This window comes from Physeter macrocephalus, chromosome 10 (assembly GCF_002837175.3).
Source record: "Physeter macrocephalus isolate SW-GA chromosome 10, ASM283717v5, whole genome shotgun sequence".
NCBI lineage: Eukaryota > Metazoa > Chordata > Mammalia > Artiodactyla > Physeteridae > Physeter > Physeter macrocephalus.
In genome coordinates, this window is record NC_041223.1 from 36,372,541 (window position 1) to 36,380,311 (window position 7,771).

The following is a 7,771-nucleotide window of genomic DNA, read 5'->3' on the forward strand; positions in this document are numbered from 1 at the left end:
TATTTTGCTTTACACTGATAGGATTTTACAAAGTGCCATTAATTAAGATTCATAGTTAAAACCATTGGTGGTATTTGTAAAGTTAAAATAACAAAGTGATGTTCAACCAAACCATCCTGGGAGAACTTTTGATACTAATATATATTTCCATTTTTGTTTTTACTTACAGTGTAATGTTCAGGTTGGTCTTGCTTTAAATAACAATTATTTTCTAGAGAATATTCATTTTAAAAAAGAAAAATGTATAGCATACTATGAAAGAACACTTACTTGATATTTTTTGTTATGGTGAAGCTTGTTTTTTTATTACAGCTATAGTCACGTCAATACGAAAGAGAATAGTAAGGAAGATAACGCTAAAGTCTTTTGCCCACATGGCTATCGCTAAACCATCTGCTTTATCCATGAGTCACCACAGGTCCATACTACCATATCTTTAGACGAATGTTTCACCCGATGAAACAGGGTCTAAACTTATTATTTTAAATATCTAAAAAACAACTGGCTCCTACAAATCAACTTAATTTCCTGGTCCAATTATAACTTTGATACCACTGAACATACTTCCACTTCCAACAAAAACAAGTTTCCCAATAATACAAAAGTTAAAAAAATAATAATAATAAATAAATATATTTTTGCTGTCATTGTAATACTTTTTTGTGGGATAATAGTTTTAAGACCATATTTAGAATAGAACATGTGTATGTTGGCTAAAAACAGAAAGTTTGATGTATAAGCTTGAAATAAGTACAAAATATACAAAAGATTTTTTAAAAACCTTAAAATCCTTGATTTTTGCAATAGAGAGTTATTATTGAGACTCCTAACAAGGAACATGATAGTGAAGATGACAGCAACCCCCTAACCCAATCAGGAAGTCTTTGGTAAGCAGCCAATCTAAGGGGCATAATATATAGATGTTTATTTACAATATTAACTAATCTTAACTGAATAAAGCTGAGTAATGCCTTTAAGAAATCATCACTCTGACAACCACATTTAAAAATCCAGGGCTTCCCTGGTAGCGCAGTGGTTGAGAGTCCGCCTGCCGATGCAGGGGACACGGGTTCGTGCCCCGGTCCGGGAGGATCCCACATGCCGCGGAGGGGCTGGGCCCGTGAGCCATGGCCGCTGAGCCTGCGCGTCTGCAGCCTGTGCTCCGCAACGGGAGAGGCCACAACAGTGAGAGGTCCGCGTAACGCAAAAAAAACAAAAACAAAAAAATCCAGTCACGGGCATTTTAAATTATTTTTTTACAACTAAAGAGAAAAGTCTTTGTTGTTAAAGGCAATTCTATAAAAAGAATACTCAAATCAGTACTTGTTTTCCAATTACTTGAGGCTTCCATAAAAACCAGTTTCAAAATAGGAAAGTAAAATTTCCACAACACGATGAAGATTGATGACCCAGAGGATGGAATCAGCTTTTGGTCTAAAAGAAAACTTCATGCTCAAAAAGGTATACTTATTGGTTGTGTCAAACATTTTAATATACTTATATACTATTCCATTACTTAGTTCTTTTACCTTAGAGTTACAGAAAATCATGGGGAACCAATAATTTGGACATTTAATTGTTCTTTGATTAAAGAAGTTTGAATTCCTTTTTCACCTCAATAATTTAAAAAAATACTTAAATAGTTGGTTTATTTAGTAGATATTATATTGGGACAAGACAAAGATAATTTAAAAATACATGGTAAAATTTTAAATGTTTTGTTTTTCTCCATTACAAATATGTTAAGTGAAATGGAATTTGAACATTGGATGAAGAGAGTTGATTATGAGAATTAGTGGTTTGAAATTTATTTTAATTTATATGAGATGGAAGTGACAGCATTATGGGTAAAATAAAGACTATCACTAACCACCAGCAAATTGTCCTTTCCCTGAGTCCCTGTCAATCTACAGTATCATGCAACTGCTGAACCTCTCAGGAAGAAGACAAAGTTATCAATACTTCTATCCAAATAGGTGAAAAATGTTCTACAGCACATTTGCAGTGCTAGTCTCAGTGCATTGTTTCACTGATTGTCTCTGCAAGGTATCGAGAAGAGAAAAAGTAAGTTGCCATCTGAATTTGTATATTTATATGAAAGACTGTGTTCTCAACAGATTATGACACCTAGATCAAAAAGCAAGTAGAAGTTGTTCAATGTTGAACCTGAAGTGAGTGTCAGTTCTCTCCAATTCAACCCAAATGTCTGAAGTTGACAGATCCAATGAAGAAAGAATCCTATTCATTAGCCAAGAAGTTTAGTAAAAAAAAAATTTCCTGTTGGTAATTATTTTAAAATACTGCTTTCTCTTAAAACACACACACACACACACACACACACACACACACACACTCTATGGAATATGATGCAATTTCTATATGAATTCACAGAAATTTCTTGGGGTATGTATTAGTCAGGGTTCTTCAGAGAAACAGAAGCAATAGGAAATATGTAAGGGAGAGATTTATTATAAGGAATTGAGTGATACAATTATGCATGTGGGTAAATCCCATGACCTGCAGGGTGAGTCAGCAAACTGGAAACCCAGGAAAGATTGAAGAGAGGCAATTTAATGGATGATTCTAAGGCTCAAAGAAGAGACCTAGACTCTAGATAAAAAATTTTGAATCAATATATGGAAATTATTTGAAAGCACAGGAAAGAATGAGATTACATAGGCAGAGAAGGTACAGGATGAAGCTTACCCGTTCTCTAATATCTGGAGCCGGGATAGATAGAGGAGGAACTAGTAAGGATTTCTGAGCAGTGGTAGGGAGGAAGGGAAAGCAAGGATGTCAGAAGCCTGGAGAGGTATGCGTTTTATCAAAGAGGCAGGGTCAGCCTTTACAGGTGCTTCTGGGAAGTGAAGGAAGTTGAGGATAAAAAAATTGCTGGCTCTGGCAAAATATAAATAGTCACCTTGATGAGAGCTATTTCAGGACAGCAGAGAGAATAAAAGCTTTATTGAAGCTCTGACACTTTCACTTCAGGGTCCCTGAGCCAGAGATGTACCAGGGATTCTGCTGTCCACGCCTCTCTTCCCAGAGACAGTAGGCACTGCCACCCTCTGCTGCCAACTCCATCATATCAAGGCCCTAGTCTTCCGATTTCAGGAGCTAGGTGACCCCAGCACCCTGAGCTGATTCGGCTCCAGCCAGAGCGCAATGACTGCATTCTACCTGGCCAGCACACTGCGCCCCGGCGCCAGCCGCAGCCCCACGCCTTGCCCCCGGAGCAGCGTGTACACCACACCCTCCTTGGCCTTTACCTCAACAATGAGTTCAATAACACTGGCACCAAGGAGAAGGTGGAGCCGCAGGAGCTGAATAACTGCATCTCCTAACCTACGTCGCCAAGGTGCACTTCACGGTACAACAGAATGTAGGCCCAGCTCAAGGGCTAGGGACGTCATGCCTAGGGACCTCTATAGAAAGGAGATGCAGGAGTTGGGCCAGAGGTGAACCTGTTTACCAACGACAGGTAGGCACAGCACGGCAACCTGGCCAAGGAGGTCATGCAGCTCTGGAAGAATTTGCAAGAGGAGATGCTTCAGAGAGGACCTCAGAGGGAAGAAACTCAGAGCACTCTGTAAACTTTCAGACAGGACGTTGACAATACTTCTTTGGCACTCCTTGACCTCGAACATAAAGTGGATTCCTTGCAAGAAGAGATTGACTTTTTAAGACAACTGTGCAATGATGAAAGCTGTGAGCTGCAGGTCCAGATTTAGGGTAGCATGGGCAAACTGGGGTGCATGTTTCCAAGCCAGAACTCACGGCTGCTCTGTGTGATATGTGGCAGGAGAATGAAAGTGTGGCTGCCAAGAACCTTTGGGAGGTTGAAGAATGGTACAAGTCCAAGTTTGCCATCTCTGTGAGGCTGCTGATTGAACTAAAGCAATTATGCCCTGTGGCAGGTGCAGCAGGGGCCAAAAGGGTACCAAAGCCAGGTTCAGTCTCTTACCTGGCAAGTGTATGGCTTATACTACCCAAAGCAATCTACAGATTTAATGTGATCCCTATCAAATTACCCATGACATTTAACAATAGAACAAATAACCCTAACATTTATATGGAAGCATAAAAGACCCAGAATTGCCAAAGCAATCCTAAAGAAAAAGAACAAAGCAGGAGGCATAACCCTCCCAGACTTCAGACAATACTACAAAGTTACAGTAATCAAAACAGCATGGTACTGGCACAAAAACAGACATATAGAGCAATGGAACAGAATACAGAGCCCAGAAATAAATCCACCCACCTATAGTCAATTAACTGTTGACAGAGGCAAGCATATAAAATGGAAAAAAGTCTCTTCAGCAAGTGGTGTTGAGAAAGTTGGACAGCCTCATATAAATCAAAGAAGTTAGAACACACCCTCACACCATACACAAAAATAAACTCAAAATGGCTTAAAGACTTAAACATAAGACATAACAGCATAAAACTCCTAGAAGAGATCATAGGCAAAACATTCTCTGACATAAATATTACCAATGTTTTCTTAGGTCAGTCTCCCAAGGTAATAGAAATAAAAACCAAAAGAAACAAATGGGACCTAATCAAACTAACAAGATTTTGAACAGCAAAGGAAACCATAGGAAAAAAAATGAAAAGACAACCTACAGAATGGGAGAAAATATTTGCAAATGATGTGACCGACAAGAGCTTAATTTCCAAAATATACAAACAGCTCATACAACTCAACAACAAAAATACAAACAACCCAACTGAAAAATGGTCAGAAAATCTAAATAGACATTTCTCCAAAGAATAAATACAGATGGCCAATAGGCACATGAAAAGGTGCTCAACATCACTAATTATTAGAGAAATGCAAATCAAAACTACAGTGAGGTAACACTTCACACTAGTCAGAATGGCCATCATTAAAAAGTCTACAAATAACAAATGCAGGAGACGGTGTGGAGAAAAGGGAACTCTGCTACACTCTTGGTGGGAATGTAAATTGGTGCGGTCACTATGGAAAACAGTATGGAGTTTCCTCAGAAAACTAAAAGTAGAATTACCCATATGATCCAGCAATCCCACTCCTGGGCATATATCCACACAAAACTATAATTCAAAAAGATACATGCACCCCTATGTTCATAGCAGCACTATTTACAATATCCAAGACATGGAAGCAATCTAAATGTCCATAGACAGATAAATGGATAAAGAAGATGTGGTACATATATACAATGGAATACTACTCAGCCATAAAAAAGAATGAAATAATGCATTTGCAGCAACATGGATGCAACTAGAGATTATACTAAGTGAAATAACTCAGAAAGAGAAAGACAAATACCATATGATATCACTTATATGTGGAATCTAAATATGACACAAAGAACCTATCTGCGAAACAGAAACAGACTCACGGACATAGAGATAGACTTGTGGATGCCAAGGGAGAGGAGGCTGGGGGAGGGATGGAGTGGGAGGTTGGGATTAGCAGATGTAAACTATTATATAGAGAATGGATAAACAACAAGGTCCTACTGTATAGCACAGGGAACTAACTACATTTAATATCCTATGATAAACCATAATGGAAAAGAATATTTTTTAAATGTATATATATGTATAACTGAATTATTTTGCTATATAGCAGAAATTAATACAACATTGTAAATCAACTATACTTCAATTTTTTTAAAAATTGCATGATTTAAAAGAACTAATAGGCCTCTGGAGCTCCACATGCATGAAGTGGAAGAGAATTTTGCTGTGGAAGGTGTTAACTACCGAGACACTCTTGGCCTCCTACAGAATGAGATTTTCCTGTTCTTCAGAACAGGAAAGAAGATATTCCTTGCCACCTCTGAAAATATGAGGCCCTGCAAGATGTTAACATGACTTTGATTTTCAGATCATCACCAAAAAGGAAACTGCTGGAAGGCAAGGAGAACAGAGTTTCTCTACCTCTCCCAAACTTTTCTTCTCTGAACCTGAGAGAAACCATTCTGGATTCACTTCTTCTGGTTGACAGCCACTCAAAATGGACAATTCTGATTAAAAAGGTTAAAACTAGAGTAGGTTTTCAACGAAACTTCACAGCATCATGGTGATATTAATGAAAATCGCACATACTCAAGGCAGCAATATATTTCCAGCAAGAATAAAAAAAGAAATCCATATCTTACAGAAACGGCTTTCTAATGCCCTTATGCCATTTTTCAGTAGCACAAGATAGATTAGGAAGAAAAATAAGCCCTAGTTCTTAAGAACCAACACTCTCAAAGAATTTAGAAAAAAACGTTTACAACATAATCTAGTTTACAAAGAAATCTGGTGCTACACTATCTCTTAAAAAACACTTTGAATACCATTGAAACTTCTTTTTTTCCCCATCAAGTATTCAACCAACTTGCTTCTGCTTCAATACATCTTTGGAAAAACAAACCATAAAACAAGCAGGAAAAAAAAAGATTTTATTGGAATGGGTTGAAGAGAGAATGGAAAGGAAGACAGTAGAGAGAGCAAGAATAAGTTCACTTTTTGAGGAGTTTTACTGTCAAGAAGAGACTCCCAGAGCAGTAGCCGGGGGACAATGTGGGGTCCAGAGATGAGCTTGGTTTCTGTTTCTGTTTTTTAAAGATGAGTGATATCAAGATGTGTGTGAGCTAATCCTGTATCGGGAGAGAAACTGGTGATGTAGGTGAAAGAGGGGTGGGTGATATAATTGCAGGAGCAAAGCCCTTGAGGAGAAAGGGGATGAGGTCCAGGGTCTAAGGCGGGGAGATGGCCTGAGGAGCAGAGACACTTTCCCTTTCATAACAGGATAGAGAGCTGAGTAAGTGCGTGCAGGTGAAGGCACATTTTCAGAACTGGTGGTGGAAACATGAGATATTGTTTTCATCAGCTTACATTTGTTTTCTCTGTGAATGTTCTGAGAAGTCATCATATGAATGTTAAAAGGGAAGAGCTTATTAAAGATTTGAAGAGAAAAAAACCTGGAAGGTGAATTTACGAGGAGAGTATAGTGGTATTCTGTAAGTGTTGTAGCATCGCTTCAAGATTTAGATTAAGTCCAGTTTCAGCACTTCTGTGCTTTTCTTTAGCCAAGTTTTGCTGTTCAAGTGTACTTAGAAAGTAAACAGAAAATGTGTTTCATCAGCCCCAGGTTTTGTCAGATGGGTATGATGACTATGGAATCTAAGAGTAGGAGGATAAAGGTGAGATCATAAAGAAGCAAAGTATCCGTACCTGAATATTTGATAATTGACTTTATTTTCTCTCTGCTGTCGCACATGTATTTTCTAAAAATACGAGAAAGCTGGCTCAGATGTTAAAAAATAAGCAAGTTAGTACACATGGCCTTAAATCTTATTCCAATTCAAACTTTGCCTCAAGTTATTTGAGCACAGACTTTGAATATCAAGATAAATAGCCTATATACTTTGTGCTAAACCATTTAGAACACAGATCATACAGATCAATTGAAGAATGCATTTATAAATAAAACTATTTAAACAATGAAAATTGGAAGGAAGAAGCTAGAAGAATGCCAAAAAGATAATACAAAAGCAATTAGAGCTTCCCTGGTGGCGCAGTGGTTGAGAGTCTGCCTGCCAATGCAGGGAACACGGGTTCGTGCCCGGGAAGATCCCACATGCCGCGGAGCGGCTGGGCCCGTGAGCCATGGCCGCTGAGCCTGCGCGTCCGGAGCCTGTGCTCCGCAACGGGAGAGGCCACAACAGTGAGAGGCCCGCGTACAGCCAAAAAAAAAAAAAAAGGAGACAAAGGCTATGTCTAAATAATG

At 38.5% G+C, this 7,771-nt stretch overlaps 1 pseudogene; it reads left to right on the forward strand.

Annotated features, from left to right (window-relative positions):
• Nucleotides 1–1,404: 1,404 nt before the first annotated feature.
• Nucleotides 1,405–6,168, forward strand: LOC102975196 (vimentin-like; annotated as a pseudogene).
• The last annotated feature ends 1,603 nt before the right edge of the window (nt 6,169–7,771 follow it).